Here is a 24,204-nt window from a genome sequence, read left to right on the forward strand (position 1 = left end):
GGATCGAGCCCTGCATTGGGCTCTCTGCTCAGCAGGGAGCCTGCTTCCCTTTCTCTCTCTCTGCCTGCCTCTCTGACTACTTGTGATCTCTGTCTGTCAAATAAATAAATAAAATCTTTAAAAAAAAAAATAAAGTCTGATTTGGCTTAGGTCATGACCCCAGGATCCTGGGATTGAGTCTGCACAAACATGCTCGTGCTCTTTCTGACAAATAAATGAATAAAGTAAAAATAAACCTAATAGGGACCAGATGGTAACATCTGTCTTGATGTACCAGGTCCCAAATAGTGCCCCATTGTTCTGAAGAATGCTTACCTCCAGGTTGTTGAGCCCCACCCTCTTATGGTTTCAAGAAATCCCTTTCTTTTCTTTCAAATATATAAGTGGTCCCTAGGCTCAACAGGGTCACTCCACTTTGGAAATGATCCCCTGATTTCTCCTTGGATTGCCTGTCTGATGATAAAACTTTCTTTGCTTCAAATCCAGTATCTCAGACATTAGTAACTGTGTATCCTATCAGAGTTTGGTTAACAGTTTCTCAAGAAATTTATACACAGAGTTACCATATGGTTTTATTTAAATTATTCTGCTTCTGGCTATATACACCAAAAAAGTGAAAACAGCGATTCAAACAGGTATATGCACCCATGTTCTAGTAGCACTATTCACAAAAGCCATGCAAATGTCCATAGACGAGTGAATGGACAAACAAAACACGGTTCTACCCATAATGTAGAATATTAATTCAGCTTCAAAAAGGAAGAACAAGGGGGTGTATGGGTCCCTTTTGGTTAAGCGTCTGCCTTCAGCTCAGGTCATGATCCCAGAGTGCTGGGATCCAGCCCCACACTGGGCTCCCTGCTCAGTGGAGAGTCTGCTTCTTCCACCTGCTCTGTCCCTCCCTTGTGCTCATGCTCGCTCTCTCTCTGACACATGACATAACATGGATGAACCTTGAGGACATTATGCTAAGTGAAATAAGCCAGATACAAAAGGGTGGATACTGTATAATTTCACTTACATGAGGTGCCTAGAGTAGTCAAATTCACAGACAGAAAGTAGAACGATGGTTGCCAAGGGCTAGGAGGAGGAAGTAGGGAGTCACTATTTAAGGGCTATAGAATTTCAGCTGGAAAGATGAAAAAATTCTGGACATGGGTGGTAGTGATGTTTGCACAATATAAAAGTACTTAACGCCACTGAACTACACATTTGAAAATGGTTAAAATGGGGGATGCCTGGGTGGCTCACTCAGTTGAGCATCTGCCTTCGGCTCAGGTCATGATCCCAGAGTCCTGGGATTGAGTCCCGCACTGGGCTCCTTGCTAAGGGGGGAGCCTGCTTCTCCCTCTCCCTCTGCTTGCCGCTCCCAATGCTTGTGTGCGCGCTCTGACAAATAAATAAATAAAATCTTTAAAAAAAGAAAATGGTTAAAATTGTAAATTTTTTTTTTTTAAGATTTTATTCATTTATTTGACAGACAGAGATCACAAACAGGCAGAGAGGCAGGCAGAGAGAGAGGAAGGGAAGGCTCCCCGCCAAGCAGAGAGCCCAACGTGGGACTCAATCCCAGGACCCCAGGACCATGACCCGAGCCGAAAGCAGAGGCTTTAACCCACTGAGCCACCCAGGGGCCCCAAAATTGTTAATTTTTTAAAAAAGATTTTATTTATTTATTTGACAGAGAGAGACACAGGGAGAGAGGGAACTGAAACAGGGGGAATGGGAGAGGGAAAAGCAGGCTTCCTGCTGAGCAGGGAGTCCATGCAGGGTTCCATCCCAGGACTCTGGGATCATGACCTGAGCCCAAGGCAGATGCTTAAGGACTGAGCCACCCAGGCGCCCCTAAAATTGTAAATTTTATGTTATGTGTATTTTACCATGAACCAAAAAAAGAATTAGATTCTGGCACAGGCTCCCACATTGATGAACTCTGAAGATATTACTCGAATAAAATAAACCAGACACAAAAGCCAAATACACCGTACAATTAATTCCACTTACCTGAGGAATTACTCCTGTTGTTTTAGACAATTATTAATTCCTCATCAATGCCACTGAACTGTCTATTTAAAATGGTTCAAATGGTAAATTTTATGAAATATCTATTTTACTATAAATTTTTTTAAAGATTTTAAGTCATCTCTACACCCAGTGTGGAACTTGAACTTATAGTCCCAAGACCAAGAGTTGCATGGTCTACTGACTGAGCCCAGACACCCCACCACAGATTTTAAAAAATGGACAGATTCTTCATAGTGAATCTATGCAGATATCATCACATAAAACAGGGAGACTTCACAGGAATTCCCGGGTGGGGGAGAGGGGTAGGTGGGTAAGGTGTGGGGGGGGTGATAGGAGGGCAGCAGAGAACTAGGTAACATTTTTAAATGTTTCATGTCAGTTTCCCAAAGCAGAGTCTACTAAGTTGTTACAGGTTACAGACTGGTATGGACAGCTTCAGGAGTTTCCTCATGTACCTAGAAAATGAAAATGAAACCTCAGTAGTATTCCAAGCAAATCCCCATAGCACTGTTTCCCGCATGGGTTTGCTATGTCCCATAGACATCATGCTCAGCAGCATCTGAGGTCAGCAGACCACTTCCACGGAGCTGTCACTCAGTATCCAGAGGAAAAGCGGCCCGAAAATCCTGACTCCATGCACTGGTGTCACCTGGAAGTTGCTGAGGCCGTGCTAGCTCAAAAGCCTGTTTTTTTGGTATAATCCTTTTCCACAAGGCTGATTCTGTCCTTTGTTGGAGATACACATACATACACAACACACACAGAAACCCCAGATTATCTATATTACCATTTCTCCGAGTGGTAATATAAGAATGGAGGAGAGAAAGATTCTCTTTTGGGGTATGGCACATAACTATTTTATAACAAACTTCATCACTTTCTCCTGAGAATAAAAACATATTTTAGGCAGAAAGGCATTTCCCATAAAGCAAACGTTTTCTGAAATATCTGCATTCATAACATTTTATCTGTACAAACGTATCCAAGGAAAGCCCGAGCAAGCCCTTACTCTGATCTGACAGCTACTTTTCTCACACAGCCCTCACAGGAGTGATGTTTCAAACAAATCTAATTAATTTTATAGTATTTCTTTTTAGAAGGTGAATGACCTTTGTGGCTTTCCAGGGGCACTCTGAGAAATCTCATTACTGCTGAGAATAACAGATACTCAGAAAAAAAATTTTTGTCTACATTTAGGGTCCAATTTCTGGAGGGCAACACCAAAATGGTTGTCAGAGGCCACCTGGCATTTAAACTAGGATCAGTGGACACTTGAGAAACCAGAGCTGGTTGTCTATTAGTGAAACTAACAAAATCTTAGTTCTTTCATAAGTCATGAGCCTTTGCCTTTTGTGGGTTTTTTTTCCTTCAAGTAATCAATAAAACCATAAAGTATCAAAAATTATTGTTTTACAGAATCTGTGTAATCAAGTTGGATTACACAGAAAGTAAAGAATAATCTTTCATTTTGGCAGTAAAGCCATAAATGAGTAAACCAAGAAAGCAAAACCATCAAAATAAGCAAACTTTGCCAAAGCTATGACATATTTCATAGCTTCTTTGCAAACTCAGTCATTTAACGGATTTGCAAAACATGAAACAATGTGGTTTTATAAACTACAGTATTTTTAATTTTTTTAAACTATAGTATTTTTTAAAAAGATTTTATTTATTTATTTGACAGACAGAGATCACAAGTAGGCAGAGAAGCAGGCAGAGAGAGAGGAGGAAGCAGGCCCCCTGCAGAGCAGAGAACCCAATGTGGGGCTCGATCCCAGGACCCTGGGATCATGACCCGAGCCAAAGGCAGAGGCTTTAACCCACTGAGCCACACAGGCGCCCCTAAACTACAGTATTTTTTAAAGTTCATGTTAACAAGCAATAAGCACTGGTATTTTCTTTTTTTAAGGTTTTATTTATTTTTATTCATTTTATTTATTTGACAGAGACAAAGCAAGAAAGGGAACACAAGAAGGGGGAGTGGGAGAAGGAGAAGCTGGTTTCCTGATAAGCAGGGAGCCTGATGTGGGACTCAAACCCAGGACCCTGGGACCATGACCTGAGCAGAAGACTTCATGACTGAGCCACCCAGTTGCCCCAGACCTAATAAATTTTCAAATGAATAAATACTTTTAAATTTTTTCAGTTTTAATTTCAAACATAGAAAATATAATAGAGAAAACCCACTTAATCAAAAGCTTTTGGGGGGTCCTCAATAATTTTTATGTGTAAAAGAGCAAAAGAACAAAAGGTCTGAGAAATGCTGCTTTGAGGGGGAAAAAAAAAACACCTTTGCTTAAAAATTAAAAGCATATACACAAAGTGTTCATCTGCCATTCATATTCATGTGCCATTCATATTAAATAGAACTTTTACTTAATACTTCCCAGAGAACTAGGAGGTTGAAAGCTGTCATATACAAATATTTTAGAACATTTTAGCAGATGACAACTGAACACAATACACAACACAACTTTCTATAGCCACACACACACAACTTTATACTTTCTCACACATTCATTAATACTAACCAAAGTAAAGCTTTTCAGTATATTAAAAAAAAACTTAAAATTATAGCTAGTAATCAATGTTTCAGTATTCTATATATACAATTACTACCCACTAACTAAGCCAATTTAATATTATCCCAGGTTTTAGGTTAAGTTTTATCTTTGAATACTGTACTGTTAAAATAAAAACAGTCAGAATTTAACTGAATTTAGTTGAAAACAAATTTACATTTTTTATAACCTTAAATATTACATAAGAGTAATGGTCTACCTGTAGAAGTTTGGGCATGGGGGGAAGATAGAATAAAATTTACTGTATTTATTATATTGATTTATTGTATATTGTTACTAAATACAATCAGTATTATATCTAATACTAATAAATCAGAGAAAAGACAGTTTTACACCAAATTATTACTTCATTCTCATTTGTCAAAGACTTATCTTAATATAAATCTGCATTCTTTTTTTTTTTTTTTAAAGATTTTATTTATTTGAGAGAGAGACAGTGAGAGAGAGCATGAGCGAGGAGAAGGTCAGAGGGAGAAGCAGACTCCCCATGGAGCTGGGAGCCTGATGCGGGACTTGATCCCGGGATTCCGGGATCATGACCTGAGCCGAAGGCAGTTGTCCAACCAACTGAGCCACCCAGACGTCCCTATAAATCTGCATTCTTAAAAAAACATTTGTTCTCTAAAAAAAAAAATTAAAAAATAAAAAAAACATTTGTTCTGTAAGAATTTTTCTTAAGTCGAGTGCATTTCAATCACTTGGAGTGCAATTTCCTTGGGGCACCTGACTAGCTCAGTCAGTGGAGCACGAGACTCTTGATCTTGGGATTGTAGGGTAGGAGGCTGGGGGTAGAGATTACCTAAAAAAATAAAAAAATAAAAAATCTTTTTAAAAAAGTGCAATTTCCTTATTTTCTGGAAATTTTAAGAAATACTTGATTTATGTAGACGTTTAGGTCCACAAGTTGATCCAACTTAAGACACTTTACAGCCTAACTCCCCAATAATTAAAGAAATTTGTTTCACAATTACACAATGAGAGGCAAAGGCCTTTCTGAACTATAGACATAGAGAACTTGTGGCATCAATTCTACATCAGCTCCAGGCTGAAAGTAAACATGGAAACACAAAGACATACTGCCTCAGATGTCAGAGTTGTTCTTCCTGGTGGACACAAAATTCTGAACCAAACTGAACACGAGAGACTAAGGACACAGTAAGGTCCAACAACCCAGCCTCTCCGCCATCCCTCATTCAACAGAGAACCCATCTGTCCGTAAAGATCAGCACATGGTGAGACCACAAAGCCAAATTTTTGATCGCTGATGCCACCTGTCAGTGATGGGAATAATTGATCTGCATGTGCAAACCAAAAATCAAAACAAAACATAAAGTCAGGGGAGAGAGAGAGTAAGAGAGACACACACACAGTTGGCAAAGTCAAGAAACAAGTTCTTAGGGGCGCCTGGGTGGCTCAGTGGGTTAAGCCGCAGCCTTTGGCTCGGGTCATGATCTCAGGGTGCTGGGATTGAGTCCCGCATCGGGCTCTCTGCTCAGCAGGGAGCCTGCTTCCTCCTCTCTCTCTCTGTCTGCCTCTCTGCCTACTTGTGATCTCTCCCTGTCAAATGAATAAATAAAATCTTTAAAAAATAAAAAAATAAAAAAAAAAGAAACAAGTTCTTAGCTAGTGCCTCTGGTAGTTAAGAAAAGACCATGTGAATCCACTGGGCATGCTTTTCAGTGGATGACATCCCAAACCACTAATATGTAATTAAAAGAAAAAGAAGTGAAACCATGACTTTCATACAAATATAAAATGGTAGCATGGACACATAACCAAGATTTTATTTAGCTAATTTTTTTTTAAGATTTTATTTATTTATTTGACAGAGAGGGAGACAGTGAGAAAGTAAACACAAGCCAGGGAGAGGGAGAAGCAGGCTTCCCACTGAGCAGGGAGCCAGACACAGGGTTCGATCCCAGTGGGATCATGACCTGAGCTGAAGGCAGACACTTAACAACTGAGCCACCCAGGTGCCCCTAGCTTTCTAATTAATGAAGGGACTAGTAAGAGGATACAAACAGTTTCTAGACAATGTGGATTTCTAAGGTGTCTGCCAGTTCTCACATCCACTTTTATGAAAATAAAACCAAGTGTAGAGCTGTAAGGAAAACGTCCTTCCCCTCCAGCGGGGTGAAGTTCAGTTTGCTGGGGTGGATAGGATCAAGGCAGAGCCAGAAAGACAGTCCTGACAACCCTGGGTGGCTAGAGCCAGGGTTGTGGAAAGGAGGAAGTCTGGGCTATAGCCACCCAGACTTCCTCCTTTCCACAGTCCCCAACAGGACCTCACCAGCTTCCCTAAGCCACTGACTTTTTTTTTTTTTTTTTAAGATTTTATTTATTTGTCAGAGAGAGGGAGAGAGAGCGAGCACAGGCAGACAGAATGGCAGGCAGAGGCAGAGGGAGAAGCAGGCCCCCTGCCAAGCAAGGAGCCCGATGCGGGACTCGATCCCAGGACACTGGGATCATGACCTGAGCCAAAGGCAGCTGCTCAACCAACTGAGCCACCCAGGCGTCCCAAGCCACTGACTTCTTCCTTTGGGTTTTAACTCTCACCAGTTTTCACGCTGCCTCTTTCTGACAACTCACAGCAGGGAGGGTGTTGCCACTCACACCAAGGACACATTTCTGTAAAATGCACACTTTCACTCACCCAGCCCAAATGGGCTTACCAGGAATGGAGGAAGCTGGAGTGGAGAATACTGGTTCCTCTGCCTCTGTACTTAGGTTGAGTCTAAGCTCCCAGCCCCTCATTCTTTCCACAGGCACAGAGGAAAATTCCTTAGAAATTCAAGTGCTCTGATTCTGTTTCTCAACCTCTCCAATCCAAAGGCATGGGGACCACTGATCTAACCCAATGATTTTCAACCCTGTCCCACCAAAATCAACAAAAAGCTTTAAAACACACTGAGCCAACATCCATTAAAACAAAAACAAAACCAAAAAAACCTACTGGGGGACGCCTGGGTGGCTCAGTTGGTTAAGCTGCTGCCTTTGGCTCAGGTCATGATCCCAGGGTCCTGGGATCGAGTCCCACATCGGGCTCCTTGCTCGGCAGGGAGCCTGTTTCTCTTGCTGCTTCTGCCTGCCACTCTGCCTGCTTGTGTGTACTCTCTCTCTCTGACAAATAAATAAATAAAATCTTAAAAAAAAAAAAAAAACTACTGGAACTAATAAGTGAGTTCAGCAAGGCTGCAGGACAGAAGTATTGCAAGATCAATTGCACTTCTACAGATTAGCAATCAAGAATCCAACAATGAGGGACGCCTGGGTGGCTCAGTTGGTTGGACAACTGCCTTCGGCTCAGGTCATGATCTTGGAGTCCCGGGATAGAGTCCCGCATTGGGCTCCCAGCTCCACGGGGAGTCTGCTTCTCTCTCTGCCCTTCTCCTCACTCATGCTCTCTCCCCCTGTCTCTCTCTCAAATAAATAAATAAAATCTTTAAAAAAAAAAAAAAGAATCCAACAATGAAATTAAGAAAACAATTACCTTTATAACAGCATCAAGAAAAAGAGAACACTTAGGAATAGTTAACAAAAGTAGCATAAGATCTGTATGCTGAAAACTACAAATACTGTTGAAAGAAAGTAAAGAGCTAAATAAATGAAAATTCACACAATGCTTACAGATTGGGAGAATTATTAAGGTTAAGATGGCAATACCCACCTCCCCAATTCACCTATAGATTCCTCTGACTCCCAGCTGGATTTTTTTGCAGAAAGTTACAGATGGCTCCTATAATACATATGAAAATGTAAGGGGCACAGAACAGGCAATCTTGAAGAAGAACAATTTCAAATTGTTACTTCCCAATTTCAAAACTTCCTAAGCTAGAGTAATCAAGACAGTGTCGTATTGCAAAGGATAAACATAAGATTAGTGGAACAGCAATGTCAGTTTGGACCTGTGGTTAATTGACAGTTGACAAAGGGGGCAAGTCCAGGGTAAAAAGTTGTCTTTTCAACAAACGGTGCTAGGCCAACTGAGTATCCACAAGCCCCTACCCTCACGTCATATACAAAAACTAACTCAAAATAGATCATGGAAACAATGCATGAGTTAAACTATAAAATTCTTAGAATACAGGAATAAAACTTCATGACCTTGAGTCAGGCAATGATTTCTAAGACATGACACCAAAAAAAAAAAAAAAAGTAAAACAAGAAAAAAACAGATAAACTGGACTTCTTGAAAATTAACTCTCAGGAACTGGTTGGCTCAGTCGGTAGAGCATGCAACTCTTGACCCTTGACCTCGGAGTTATATGTCCAAGCCCCATGTTAGGTGTAGAGACTACTTAAAAATAAAATCTTTTAAAAAAAAAAGGAAAAGAAAATGAACTCTTGTGCTTAAAAAGATACCATCAAGAAAGACAGCCCATGGAGTAGGGGAAAATATTTGCAAATGATTAATCTGACAATAAAGAACTCTTAAAATAATGAAAAGACAATCTGATTAAAAATTAGGCAAAAGATTTGAATAGGATCCAGAGAAGATACACAAATGGCCAATGAGCTCATGAAAAAATGCTCAACATGATTAGCCATTACAAAAATACTAATCAAAACCACAATGAGGGGCGACTGGGTGGCTCAGTAGGTTAGAGCCTCTGTCTTTGGCTTGGGTCACCATCTCAGGTTCCTGGGATACGGCCCTGCATCAGACTCTCTGCTCGGCGGGGAGCCTGCTTCCTTCTCTCTCGTTGCCTGCCTCTCTGCCTACTTGTGGTCTCTGTCTGTCAAATAAATAAATAAAAATCTTAAAAAAAAAAAAAAAAACCCACAGTGAACCCACTAGAATGGCTAGACTAAAAGAGGGATAAAAGCAAGTGGTAACAAAAATGTGGAGAGAAACTGGAAGCCTCATGCATTGCTGGTGGGAATGTAAAATGAGGCAGCTTCTCTCAGAAAGTTTGGCAGCTCCTCAAACAATTAAAACAGTTACCAAGCAATTCCACTCCTAGGCATATACCTAAGAGAAATGAAAACACAAGCCCACAGACAAACTTGTACATAAATGTTCATAGCAGCATTATCCATAATTGTTAGAAAGTAGAAATAACCCAAATGATCCATGACCCCATAAACAAAACATGGTACTTATAAGACAGTGGAATATTATCTGACTGTGAAAAGGAGTGAAGGTCTGATTCATGTTAAAACATGCATGGACTGTGAAAACATGCAAAGTGAAAGAGACGGGCACAAAAGGCCACATTTTGTATGATCCCATTTATGGGAACCTCTCAGAATGCACAGATCCATATAGCCAGAGAGTGAATTAGGTACCAAGAGCATCGGAGACAGTGGGATTTGGGTGGGATTAATAATGTGTAAGGAGCTTCTTTTGGGGCTCTTTAAATGTTCTAAAATTAGATTGTGGGGGCACCTGGGTGGCTCGGTGGTTAAGGCCTCTGCCTTCGGCTCAGGTCATGATCCCGGGGTCCTGGAATCGAGCCCCACATCGGGCTCTCTGCTCGGCGGGGAGCCGGCTTCCCCCTCTATGCCTGCCTCTATGCCTACTTGTGATCTCTGTCTGACTTGTGATCTCGTCTGTGATATAAATACAATCTTTAAAAAATAAAATAAAATTAGATCGTGGGGATGGTTAAAACAACTCTGTGAATATAATAAAAACTACTTTAAATGGGTGACTATGGGGGTGCCTGAGTGGCTCAGTGGGTTAAAGCCTCTGCCTTCGGCTCAGGTCATGATCCCAGAGTCCTGGGATCGAGCTCCGCATCAGGCTTTCTGCTCAACAGGGAGCCTGCTTCCTCCTCTTTCCCCATCTGCCTCTCTGCCTACTTGTGATCTCTCTCTGTGTCAAATAAATAAGTAAAATCTTTAAAAATAAATAAATAAATGAATGAATGAATAAATAAATAAATAAATAAATGAATGAATAGGTGACTATGATAGTATGTGAAATATCTCAATAAAGTGGTTAAAAGAAAAACAAAAAAGGCAGCCTGAGGAAGGATGTTCTAAAAAGGAAGCAGCCTCTTTCCCAGGTACCTGAGGCCATCCCCTCACACAGGTCCACTGCTCTACCCAGGTCTGCAAAAGTCCACCATCCTGCTAAAAGCCTCCATCCTACTGTCTCCTGTAGGAGCTTGCCTTCCTCTGCCTAGGCCTGGGCTTCTGAAAGATCTGTGCACACTCGGTGGGGCAAAACAGGCATCCCAGAAGCTATTCTAAAATGTTTAGCTCAGCCTTTGTCATATACCTGTCCCCTCTACACTCCTAACTGCCTTCTTATGAGAGCTTAGTCTTGGGGAAGAAAAGGGATGTTACCAAGGCCATGTCAGACCCCAAATCATGCAGCCCTTCACAGCCAGAGCTGGCAGGCGGGGCAGCTGAACAGAGCAGGAAGGGACTATGGGCCAGCAAGTATGTGCAGCGGGGACTCACAACAACCCTCCCACCTCCCAAGTTCTAGCAGGTTCTGTTTCCTCATCTAGGCAAAGGGATGATATCCTGTATTTGGAATGGTGCAGGGTGTGAAAATAGTCAATACAATCATTTTACACACAGATAAGCACTACCCCAATGAGATGTCATGACCAGCAATGGCCCTGGACTCAGCTTCCCAGGCAGCCAGGAAAGAGTCTGGGAGGTTGGATGTTACCAAGGGTCCTAGGAGATACCCAGGGAGAAACTGGGCTTTTGAGAAGCGATGGACACCTGGGGGCCAGCTGGTCTAACGGTGGGGAATTTGGGGGACAACAAAAGTATGATGGGCTAGAGAGGCATCCTCCTCAAGGCCTGCTGTCACCCAGACCCAGGGGCCTCCCAGCCCACCAACCCAATGGCCTCACAACCCTAACCCTACCCTCTCTCCAGGACACGGGGGGGGGGGGGGACACCTGCTGGAAAGTTTGGAAGAGGTTCCAGTCAAGGGTCCTTTACCTCCTCTATGATAGCAGGGCCTGCATTGATTACATGGTCCCTGGGGGGTGCTGAGCCTCACCTTGGTCTTCTGCTCCCTCCCCACCCCCACTACCATACATACAGAGGAGGCTGGGCCCAGAAGGTTGTGAAGGGGCAGTCCCAAACACAGTGCCCACCCTCACCAGAAGTCAGCACCCACAGCTAACGATTCCCCAGAGGTGGCTTCCTCCTTTCTATCTCCAAGGAGCTGCCTGCTGGTGCAGAAGCCCCTCCCAGCTCTTCCCATCAGGATCGGACTTCCCAGATGGTGACCCATTATAAATAACACCCTCGCTAGTGCTGAGAGGGGCTGCTGGTGTTGTGACTCATTTACCCAGCTGGCCTTCTCCCAAACTAAGGCACACATATGCTTGTGAGTGACCTCAGGCCTGGTTTACCGCTCACAGGACCAGAGTTACTGAGCTCCGTGTCACTCTCCAGCACTTACTCCACCCAAGTGGGATCCCCACACCATGTTGCACAGGCCTTCCTGACTCAGGCCCTCTCCCCCACCCACCCCCCATCTATTACCTCTTCCTCTGCTCCCTTATTCCTGTCATATCTCCCAAGCCCTAATTGAACACTAGTCCCCCAGACTTCAGCTGGCTCTCCCTGGAAAGACAGATGAAAAGCCCAGAAAAGTTCCAAACTCCCTAAGTCCCTAGGACCCGGCAGCATTTAAGAGGCTCATGCATTCCCAGACCACAGAGGGATCCTCTTTAGTGACCTCTGTGCATGACCCGGGTCACAGCTGGCTTTCAACCTGCCATGTGACCTCACTTTCCCTTTTATAAAAAGGGCACTCCAAGCCTAGTGACATTCTTACCCTTCACTCTAGCTTGGTGGGGGAATGGGTGTGTGTTTGGGGGGGTGCTGTGCATGAGGGTGTGGAGATCCAAGCCCAAGCTCCTGGGACATGGCCCAGCCCTAGACCCAGGGCCATGACCACCCGAACATTTGTCTAAATATGAGCATATACGTGAGAAACACCCCATCACTGATGTTTCACAACTGCAGCATTTCCCAGAATTCCGGTGAGAATTGAGATAGTTACGCAAAGGAAACCAACTACAGACACACAGATGCCCACTGACAGAAAAACAGCATCACCATTGCTGGCCTCAGATAAAAGCTCAGACCCCCCCCCCCCACCACCACACTAGGCTACATTCACATTCCAAAGACTGGCCCACACCAGACCAGAACACAGTACTCACTTTCCTAAATCTGAAGAAAGGCACTTTGTTAAGCACAGGAGCATATAAGGCAACTGCTGACCCGCCCTGCTGGTCTTCACAGCCAGCCGCTTGGCGGGAGCTTATTAAGCACGGACTTGGGAGCCTGTTCAGACCAGGCAGAAGCTCAGGCTCGAAGCCTTGCCAGGATCTCCATGGTGATCCTGACACCCTGGACCCAGGAGGCATGCCTCTCTTCACATGGTGGCAGCCCCACATCCTTCCACAAGGGCAGTCTACCAGGCCCCACAGGGCAGTTTCAGTCCCACTACTCTGGGTGTCTGAACGCAACCACCCCCTTTTAAACCTGGTCTATGACTCAGAGGGGCTCAAAAACTCCACCACCTAGCACCTGTCTCCAACATCCAACACCAACAGATAGGATTACCAAGAGGAGAGGTTAGTTTAAAACAAACCACTTCCTCATTTTCTAAGTTGGTGGCTTCTAGGACTCTGGACACAAAAAGCCAACTACAATTTCCATTCCGTGGTTGCTTTATGGTTCATCCGGATCATGGAGTCAACCTTTCATCTGAAACTCTCCCATTTTGACCTCTGCAGGCAGGAAGAGAAGAGCGAGGGAAGGCGAGGAAAGGACTGGGCCACAATGTTGGAAGGCTGGGGAACCTGTGGGTCTAAATCCCACCCGGCGGGTCCATGGCCCTGCTCCCTGAAGCTTCATCCTGTCCCACACACATCACTAGCTGCCTGCAGGGGAGGGAAGTCGACAGAAAGGCCACAGCCATTCTCTCTGCTCCTTGCCCCTTCACGTCTAACCAGTGTAGAGGGGCAGAGATAGATGGGCTGAATTTGGAAAATGGGCTAGTGAGTAACCTGAAAATCCAGGCAGTGCAATGTAACACTTGGAGCTGGGACTCTGGGGTCTGACTTCCTCGGCTGTGACCCTGGGCGAGTTACTTAATCACTTCATGCCTCAGTTTCCCCAACTGAAGAGTAAGGATGATACTCTTGCTTCTGATTACTGTGATGTCCAAATGAGCTAACTAATACACCTGAAGTTATTCATGTGTGTATCAGGCCCACAGTGAGCTCTATCTATATGTTATCACCATCCTCAATTAGCTGTCTTTTTCAGACCCCTCAGTGGCTTTGGGCAAGAACACGGATAACCTAGGGGTGACCAGCCAGGTGTGGCAGCCAAGGTACTGCTAATGGGATCCTATGCATAGGAGTCCCAGTAGGGTGGGTAGCTAGCCTCAGGGGGCATCCAGAGCAGCACTGCCCTCCAAAACCCCAGACTGACAAATGGTCAGCAGAGGTACAAGCACAGAAAGGACTTCCAATAGCCACAGCTCTAGAGTGAGTCTTCTCAGGAGCTGAGAATCCAGAGCCAGCATGCTGGGTACTACCCACCAAGGAACACACAGTCCTTGATCATGATGGCAACATCCTATCACAGTCCCTTACACTAGAGAAGAAGAGAACAGCCCAATTGTCATTCACTGACCTTCTGCAAGCCAACACTCCTGCCCTAGAAAGCTCCATCATCCAACGACTTGCTCCTCCATATAGCCTCAGCACTCCTGACAGGCCGTTCTCATTTGCAATGAGTAAAACCGGCAGTTCCTCCAATGAGTCTCCCCAGGTTGGCTAAGGCTGTGAGCTTCCCTGCACAAGGCCTCAGAGGAGGGCATGCAATGCCCCTTCCCACCTAGGCACCTCTACCCCAGCATTCCTGCACTGCCCTGAGTGCACTTTTCCACCTTATTCAACTGGCAAGATCCTATTTATTCTTCAGAGTCCCCTTCAGATGGCCCAACCTCTTCAGACAAAGCTAACAGCAACCCACCCCATGTTACCAAAGCTCTTTGCAACAAATATACCAAAGCCTGCATCCTGATGTAGGACAGTAGCCAGTTTATGTCTCCATTCCCATGAGACAGCACCTTGTCCCTCACGAACCACACCGCCCCCATGCCCAGCACAGCATGGGCACTGGGCACCTCAGTGCTCAAGGAAGCCCGTGAGAAGGCTGCCTTTAAACCCCACCTGTGAAGTCCTCCACCAGGCCTCCTGAAGAGGTGCCGACCCTGCACCTCTTCTCTCGCTGGGCGGGAGGGACAGAACACACACAATGCCCTGCAGCATACCCTACCCTCTAGGCCTTCCTAGAGCTCTGTCCACCTAAACATTTTTTTTTTTTTTTACAATTTTTTAAATTTATTTATTTGACACACAGAGAGAGCACTAGCAGGGGGAGCAGCAGGCAGAGGGAGAGGGAGAAGCAGGCTCCCAGCTGAGCAAGAAGCCGGATGTGGGACTCGATCCCAGGACTCTGGGATCATGACTCGAGCCGAAGGAAGCAGCTTAACCAACTGAGCCACCCAGGCGTCCCCCACCTAAACTTTTAAAACCAGAAGTCCCCCTCCTACTTTCCTTCTAGCTCCAAAACCAGGAACAGTCACTGAAGACTTCTAGCGGCCTCTCAGGGTTCTCTCAGGTTCAAGGCCTCTCAGGTTCAAGGTCTGGGTCAAGATGGCACAGACCAGGGGTGCCTAAGTGGCTCAGTCCTTTGAGTGTCTGTTCAGGTCATGGGATTGAGCCCCACATCACTGAGCCCCACATTAGGCTCCCTGCTCTGTGGGGAGCCCGCTTCTCCTTCTCCCTCTGTCGCTCCCCCTGGTTGTGCTTGCACACATGCAGTCACGAGCTCTCTGTCAAATAAATAAATAAAATCTTAAAAAAAAAAAAAAAAAAAAAGATGGCACAGACTAAGGCCTAGGACAGCCTTCCCCAACTCAGAGCCTGCCACTTGCCCCAGATGGGTGGAGATGGAATGTGGACAAACCACATCCTTCAGCACCTTCCCCCAGCTCCCTTCTATAGAAAGAGACCAGCTGAGATGCCACCAAGTGAGACTTTGGCAGCCAGATAAGATTTGCAGGAAGGGCAGGCAGGCTTGGCAGTGGAATTAGGCAGTCGCCTGAGAAGTTGGGTGCACTCTGTGCTGGGTTTCCCATCCTGCTCCTCAATCCTTTCCAGACCAATCCAATCCCAAAAGGCGCCTTACCTGTGTTCCTCAAACTCATCCTCACTGTCACCACCACTGTCCCTCCTCGACCCCAGAAAAACCCCTGCCAGACCAGCCACTTGGTAGCTGAGGGCTTTAGGGCTCTCCCAGGGTCCCCTGGGGTTACAAAGTCATTCAACAAACAAACTTCTACCACCAGCCAGTACATGCATGTAATTTCTAACAGTTCTAAGACAGGCTCTTTGGCCACACTGAGGCAGGGGTAAAACAGAGAAAAGTGCCCGAGACCAGAGCCCAAGGTCTGCGTCTGGATTTAGGTTCCGGATCTGGTGCTGAACAAACAGATGTGGGACCTGAACCCGATCGTTCTCGTCGGGTTTCTCATCTCAGAGGTTGGACCTGGCAGCCGCAAATCGCACTGCAAACCGCCCACCCACCCGGGGGCGGGGGATGTCTTCAGTCCTCACCCACCAGCCCCTCCACCGCACCCCGGCCGAGGCCCCACAAGCCGCCGGCCAAACCCGAAGACTCGCTCAGAGAGGGGACGATAAAGCCTTCTCTAGCCTACCCAAGAGAATCCGGGAGCCCTGCGCCGGCCCGCTCCCGCTCCCCGGGGTCCCCAAGTGTCCTTCCTCCGAGGGGGGGAGCCCTTCCGGCGGTGTGTGGGCCGCGCGGACCGAAGGAGGGGTCCAGGCGGACGCGGGGGCAGGGTGAAAGGCTGCCTCGACGCCGGGAGCCGAGGGCCGGCAGGCTCCAAGCGTGGGGTCGCGGGCTGCCGGCCTTGGGGGCCCACGGGGCGCTCCGGGCCGGGTGGCACCTGGCAGCGGCGCCTCCCCGCCCGCCGTCCGGCCCCACAGGAATAGGCGGTCCGGGGCTGTGTTTGGGACGGTGGGGCCGGCAGCGAGCGCTGAGCCAGCCCTGCGCCGGGCAGACAGGGGCTCCTGAACTTGCAGCTCAGCGCAGACGGCCGCGCGGGCAGCTGGGGGCTACTCACCGACCCAGCGGCCGAGGCAGCAAGCCGAGAGACCGGCAGCGAGGGGCGCTGGGCGCCGGGAGCTGGCAGCCGGGAACCGAGAGCCGGGCTAGGACTGGAGGCAAAGTCCCCGAGGCGCGCGAAGTACGCAGCCGCCGCGCTCGTACTTCCTTTATTTCCCGCCCGCCGGGGCCGGCCCCGCCCCCGGCCCGTCAGTCGCCGGCGCCTACCGGGAAACTCCCGGCTCAGCACAGCAGGCTGCTCCTGGGGATGGGCCCCACCCCCAAGAGCAGCCTAGCGGCCGCGACACCCCCACCCCCACCTGCCGGAGCAGCCGAGGATACAGCGGACTTCCACCCACAAACCGTGGTCCCTATCAAGGTGGCCATCTGGGGAGGTTGGTCGCCCATTCCGGCGACGCAGGGAATTGTTCAAAATGTTCCTTGCTTGGAAGGGCTTTCAGAATCCTCACGAGCTGTTCTTGAAACAGCCTGGGGTGGTGATTCCCAGGAATAATCTTCCGAAGCCATTCGCCAGTGCATGTGCCCAGAGAGCCCCGCAACTGCACAGCCAGAGGAGAAACACGTGACTCCAACAAAAGAGAAACAATCAGGAAAACAACTTTATGGAAATCAAGAGAAAACAAATAGGACCATGGGAGTTGCTACACCCGAACAGAGTAGTATAAATTGAATTTTATTTTTTAAGATTTAATTATTTGAGAGAGAGAGAGAGCATGTGAGAGAGAAAGAAAATCACGGGGAGGGGGAGGGGGAGAGGAAGAAGCAGGATCTCAGCTGAGCCGGGAGGGAGCCCCATATGGAGCTCAAACCCAGGACCCTGGGATAACGACCAGAACTGAAGCCAGGTGCTTAACCGATTGAGCCACCCACGTGTCCCTAGAAACAATTTTAAAGAAGGAAAAGATTAGAAGTAAATACAACCAAAAATCATCACAAGCTTACATTAAAATAATAAAAATCACAATGGTTTTGGGTTTGTTTTTTTGTTTTTTTGACAGAGATCACAAGTAGGCAGAGAGAGAAAGAGAGGGAAGCAGGCTCCCTGCTGAGCAGAGAGTCCAATGCAGGACTCGATCCTAGGAGCCTGAGATCATGACCTGAGCCAAAGGCAGCGGCTTAACCCACTGAGCCACCCAGGCACCCCGGGTTTGTTTTTGGTTTTGTTTTACTTTTCATTTTTTTGTATTTTCCAATTTTTCTAGAAGGAAGGCGGCATTAATTTTACAATGACTAAAAACGATTTAATGAAAATCACATCATGGAATGGTTTGTTAAATTTAAGCAACAGTATCTGTATTTCAAGTTTATTTCTTTATCAGAGCTGCATCTCCAAGTGATTAGAGTATAAACAGCAAATATTTTGCAAAGGGGTTGTCTGGGAGGTTTCTGGCAGCCAAAGCAAGATAGGTTAATTTCACAATTCTTCAAAGGAAGGATGAAACATACCAATTCCTACTTCAAGAATGTCCAACCTTAACTTGCACCTACCTGTAAATGAAATTTCTGGGTTTTGTGTGCAGCTTAACCAGACTGTGAGGAGGTGTCAAAGTAGACAATCGAGAAATTTTGAGCAAGAACGGGTTCACTCCAATAAATATATTTCCTCCCACGATGACCTCTTTGAAGAGGGCACAGGATGCCTGAGATCAGAGTATAAAAGACAAGAGGTGGTAGATACAGTGCCTTCTGGGGTCAGAAGGGGCAAAGGCTGTGTGCTGCGCCCAGGACAGACACTCTTCATTAAGGCAGCAGAGGCAGGGCAACCCAAGCTATAAGTCACATCTGGCACCAATACATTTCTAGGACTGTAAATGTGTTTCTGGTACTGTATATGGACCAACCAGGCTAGCTAATGCTCCCCAAGGAACAGTTCCCAGGCTCAAATGTCTTCTTGTACTCAAACAACTCCTAGAGTTGTTTAACTTCTAACAGATGCAAATAACTAGTAATCCTTCCCATCTCAACACTACTCAACTCTCTTGATTGCTCAGCACTTCTAAAATAATGGATGACATTATTTTTGAATAATGGATGACACATTTCTCTGTTTCCCTCAACAGACTCTAAACGTGATTTCATTTTTTCCATGCCCCCAGTCACCTTCCCAAGCATATGCTGTGAGACCCCCACTCTGGCTCTGGGCAGCACTCCTGTGTTCCCTCTCCAGAAGATGCTCTCCAGAAGATGTCTCCTCACTGATCCATTCATCCCCAAATATGGTGGCCATAGCAGTGCTGCTATGAACATTCTTCTTCAAATCTTTTTGTGTACATATGTTTTCACTTCTCTTGAGTATAATACTCAGGGGCGGCACTGCTGGGTCACAGGGTGAGGACTCTTCAACTTTACTACCAACAGCCAGTTTTTCGAAGTGGATGTACCATGTTGCACTTCCACCAGCAGCCTGTGAACATCCCTGCAGCTCCACGAACCCATGTGGCTCACCCCTGCACCACAAGCCCCCTGGTCTGTGCCACCCTCTCCCCCTATTATTGCAATAGCCTCCTAATAGGGGCTCCCTATATTCATCCTCCTCTTATAAAAGGTCAGATGGTGTCCCTCTGCTCTTTAAAGTCCTTGATGGTTTCCCAAAGCCTTTTCAATAGCCTACAAAGTCCTATATGACCTGCACCCTCTTTAAGCTCAAATCCTACCACTGTCCCCTTATTATTCTGCCTCAGCTCCAATGGCCTCTGTGTTTTCCCTGGACCTGGCTTCCTTTCCTCCACAATGCCTATCACGACCTGAAATATTCTATAATTCTTTGTTTGTGTTGGACTGTCTCCCCTCACTGGGAAATAATCTCCACAAGGAGGACAGAGACTTGTTTTATTCATGCTCTTGTCTTGGTCCCTAAAACAGTGCTTGGTACTCATGGGTCCTCAACAATGGAATAACTATGTTGACAAGATAAACCTCAGGTGGTGTTAGGTGTTGTGCAGAAGACTATACAGGACGAGGGCAGGTGAGTGATGGGTGGCTCATGAGCTAGGTCCTCTGATGCCTGAGTGTCAAAAAAAGGGGAGCAGATGTGACAGAAGGAGGCACAGCACTGCGCACATGGGAAGCATCTACAGCAGGTGTGCCACCGTGGGAAGGAGCCCCACGTAGCTGGTGCACGGCAGGGACAGGGTAACAGCAGGGAGACTTGGGGGCAGGCTGGGTGAGGTGTTGGGGGTCTTACCCTAAACACTGTGGGGGTCACTGACTTTGTCCTGCAGGGGAATCGATGCCAATTGGCCCCCAAATTCTTTGTGTCTCCTTTTTAGCTTCTTGCAATCAGGCTTGCTTCTCTCTATTTCAATCCCCCAGTTCTAATTTGCTGCTTCTGTTATGTTTTGGGCTTTAAAATCTGTCATCATTGGGGCACCTGGGTGGCTCAGTTGTTCGATGTCTGCCTTCGGTTCTGGTTATGATCCCAAGTTCCTGGGATCGAGCCCCCCTTCTCGGCAGGAAGCCTGCTTCATCCTCTCCCACTCCCCCTGCTTGTGTTCCCTCTCTCGCTGTGTCTCTCTCTGTCAAATAAATAAATAAAGTCTTTTTTAAAAAAATAAAGTCTGTCAGCATTGTTTAGTAATTAAGAGAATATGATGCTTCTCACAAAGATAAGTCTATGGGGTCAGAAAACAGCAGTGGCTGCCAGACACTGGAAGGGGAGGGACTCTAAGGGAAGACAGGAATGATGGACTATTTCTATGTCCTCATTGTGGTGGTTGTTACACGACTGTATACTTTTGTCAAAATTCATAGAATTCCACACTAACAGGTGAATTTCACCATACAAAAAATGATACCTTAATTAAAAATGAAACTGTAAATTCACAAATAAACAAGAGAGAATGATGCTCCCCCTGTTTTTGCCTTTCCTTCCCTCTCTTTGCCCCTCCCCCTGTTTGTGCTCTCTCCCTCGCTCTCAAATAAATAAATAAAACTTAAAACAAACAAACAAACCACACACAACACCCAGTGAGGTTTTGACTGAAAGCGTGTAGGAAGCTAAGCAGTCTGACTTCAGTTTCGTTTTCCCTGAGGTTTCTCACTGTTGCTTCTGGCTGCTGGGCCCTTCCTTCTATGAACCCCCAACCCCCTTCCTAAGTTCCCTTTATTGCACAGAAAGAGGATGACATTTTCAAAGATGTCTTGAAGGAATGCTGTTTGAAATGATTATTTCTGAAACCCATTGTCATGGGCTAATTGTGTCTCAAATTCCCATGTTGAAGCTCTAATCTCCTAGTTCCTCATAGTATGAGTGTTTTTGGAGACAAGCTCTTTAAAAAGGTAGTTAGGGTTAAACAAGGCCAGTGGTATAGGCCCTAATCCAATATGACTGATATCCTTATGGGAAGAAATTAGGACATGGACGCCCACAGAGGGGGGACCATATGGAGATACAGAGAGACGGCAGCTGTCTACAAACCAAGGAGAGAGGGCTCAGAAGAACCAACCCAGCCAATACCTTGATCTTAGACTTCCGGCCTCCAGAATTGGGAGAAAGCTGGTTTCTGTTAAGCCCCCAGGTCTGCAGAACCTTGTTATGGCAGCCCCAGTGAACTCATACACCCACTTCCAGCTATGAGTCACTTGTACCCAGTCAGAAAGAGCTGGGTTTCTTTCCCTTTCACTGCCTGTGCTCCTTACCGGGTGATCTTCCTCTTCTGGTCCTGGGAAGGTCTTACACCTGTCTTACTGATGAGGGAGCAGAAGGCAAGCTAAGGACAAAGCCCAAGCTGACACCCTGCAACCCTCCCCCACCCCCATGGGCAGGTGGGACAGGTGTGATTCCTCAGGCACCTCTGGCTGCCCTAAAGCGAAGGGAAGGGCAAACAAATGGTTAACTAATAGAGATCACAGTCCTGCAGGACAAAGTCTCCCTCAGTTTATAAATGTCTTAGTTATTTACAAGGAAAAAGCATTCTTATCAATAACCTAACTTCCAGAATTGAATGTAGATCAAATTAAATGTCCTTATAACCCACAGCCCCCTAACAAATACTTGAGGCAGGCAGAGTATAAAGTTCCTCCAGGAAGCCGCCAACCATCTTAATGTTAATGCCTCACTAGAGAGAAAAACAAGGCCTCTGGTATCTTCTATCCTTCATATCCTCTTTAGCATGAAAGTTCTTTTGAAAACCTCCATTTTTCCTTACGCCTACATTCAAAACTACATCATTATCCTGCTCTAAGGTCAAGGGCAAAGCTTACCCTTTTTTAGAAAAATCCAACTCTTTCCCTCCCTCTCAGGCCCGGTTCCCTTCATACCCACCTCACAAGCTGTTTCTGACAGGCTGAGGTAATAGCCGCCTAGGGCAGAGCACTGTTGGGCCCTGAACTCCTGCTATAACCTGACCTTCCCAGACTCTGGCCCTGGCCCAAGTCACATGTCTAGCTCCAGACTCACAGAAAAACACAGGCCTGGACCCCTCCCGCTTCAGACACCCGCAGGAGCCTGTGTGCCGCCACAACCCTGGGAGGGAGGGCCTCGGTGACAGCTCCTTTTAGAGCCCGCTTCATACTCTTTCATGCTCAAAGCTGAGTTTGGAAAATAGAGGTTATTGGTTATCTGACATCCTGATGCTTGAGGTATTTGTTGTGTGAAGCCAACTTGGGGCTGACAATTGCTTTGGGGAAGATGAACCAAATAACATCTGCTCCATCTCATGTGGAATCAGTAAGGAAGACAAACTACTCTCCCTATGGCAGAACTTGGAAAGCCCTGTTGCCTTCCCCTCCCCCAGCCCAGGCCCTCCTGGCCCCCACTACCCCCCAGCTCTGATTAATGCTAAAATCCTGATCTCCAGCGGGGACTGACTGGCTCAGTAGCAAGTGACTCTTGATCTTGGGGTCATGAGTTCAAGCCCCAAGTTCCCTCCTTGGGTGTAGAGATTACTTAAACAAACAAACAAACAAACAAAGCAGATCTCCAGATGATGAAATACCAACTATGTAAGCTTGAAAGACAAATACCATACGCTCTCACTCACGTGTGGAATTTAAGAAAGAAAACAGAAGAGCGTAGGGGAAGGGAAGGAAAAATAAAATAAGACAGAGAGGGAGACAAACCATAAGAGACTCTTAACTCTAGAAAACAAATGGAGGGCTGCTGGAAGGGAAGGGAGTGGGGCACAGGGTAACTGGGTGATGGGCAGGAAGGAGGGCACGTGATGGAAGGAGCACTGGGTGTCATATGCAACTGATGAGTCACTACATTCTACCTCTGACACTAATAATACAGTACGTGTTAATGACATTGAATTTAAATTTTTAAAAACACTTATTTATAAAGGATATTTTTTATGCTTCTTTTAAGAAAAATCTCCAATGCACTGCCTGGGATGAATCATGCTGCCTCATTCTTAGCACATGGTCATCATCAGTCCCCTCTCCTGTGTTGTTTCTCATTTATTTCTTCTCTCTTTTTTTGCCTTTCCCATCTCTATCACCTGCCTTTCAGAGGCAGCTTTTAGCATATATGTATTATTTATCATCTATTTGTATAAAGTCTCATAAAAAAGAGTATACTGTTATTCTGTACATATTACGGTAGTTCTCATTTTATTTTGTTCCTCACTCAGTACTGTATTTGCAGGATTCTCTGTGTTGCTATGTGTATTACTTCCAAGTGCCATGGAGTACTCCACTGGGGCATCCCTCATATTTTGCCCATCTGTTCCCCCATGTATAAAAACTCCAGATTGCTCCCAAGTTGCTGTCATAACGAATAACACTCCAGTGAATATCCTCACATATGGTCCCTCTGAGACAACTACCTGGGAACAGAGTTACTGGTCATAGGGTGGGTGTACGGGTAAATTGACCAAGTACTAGCAGTCATTCTCCCCAGTGTTTGCTCTTCTCTACATTCCCACCAGGAGGACCCATTGCTGCTGTTTCCCTCCATCCTCACCAACACTTAGCATGATCTAGGTTGCTAACTTTGCCAATCTAATAGATATAAAATTATACCTCATTGTTACCATGTTTTTGCATGTCCATGAGAAACAATGAGTTTGAGCATCCTTGCTCAGGATAGAATTATCAATCTGCCTCCTCTACTGAGCAGACACTGAAATGGGGCAGCAAGAAGGTTTTCTGGGGAGTTCATGTCTGTGAGGATAAGAGGAAGAAGCAAGGTTGAGCAGAGGCAGGTCTGAGCCCTGTAGAAGGAAACAGGAGAGGAAAGAGAACAAGACGGACCATGAAACAGATCTGAGAGAGTTGCGGCCATGCCAGTAGCTACCATCCAGATCAAAGGATGCCTGTTAGAGGAGAAATGGATAGAACCCCCTGTCCCACCATATTCATTCCTGCTTAGGAAGCTCCTGGCCTCCGTGGCAGCATCTAAAGGCCATGCAGCTGGAGGTTGTGAGCTAATGGCTGTCCCCACAGCTAAGGAGCAGCGAGTTCTAGGGTGAGGACTTCTCCATGACAGCCACAGTGTGCAGGA

General features: G+C 46.2%; 1 protein-coding gene and 1 long non-coding RNA gene across 4 annotated transcripts in view; both read right to left on the reverse strand.

Annotated features, from left to right (window-relative positions):
- Nucleotides 1-17,000, reverse strand: part of BID (BH3 interacting domain death agonist) — a 54,416-nt gene extending 37,416 nt beyond the window's left edge. The window contains exons 1-2 of one of the 2 annotated variants that reach the window (XM_059403942.1): nucleotides 16,759-16,935; nucleotides 8,275-8,343 (exon numbers count right to left, since the gene is read on the reverse strand). The gene's annotated coding sequence lies outside the window, so the exon portion shown is untranslated. Of the gene's footprint in view, nucleotides 1-8,274; nucleotides 8,344-16,758 lie in introns of both variants that reach the window. The other variant, XM_059403943.1, reaches the window with a different exon arrangement.
- A 407-nt stretch (nucleotides 17,001-17,407) lies between these two features.
- Nucleotides 17,408-22,079, reverse strand: LOC132020846 (uncharacterized). Of its 2 annotated transcripts, none has more exons than XR_009405105.1 (3): nucleotides 22,024-22,079; nucleotides 18,249-18,400; nucleotides 17,408-17,636 (listed from the first exon to the last, which is right to left on the reverse strand). It is a non-coding gene; the product is annotated as an uncharacterized LOC132020846 (long non-coding RNA). The 2 variants fall into 2 exon arrangements; XR_009405106.1 differs by lacking the exon at nucleotides 22,024-22,079 and adding an exon at nucleotides 21,217-21,299.
- Between the last annotated feature and the right edge of the window lie 2,125 nt (nucleotides 22,080-24,204).

Source organism: Mustela nigripes, chromosome 6 (assembly GCF_022355385.1).
Source record: "Mustela nigripes isolate SB6536 chromosome 6, MUSNIG.SB6536, whole genome shotgun sequence".
Lineage (NCBI taxonomy): Eukaryota > Metazoa > Chordata > Mammalia > Carnivora > Mustelidae > Mustela > Mustela nigripes.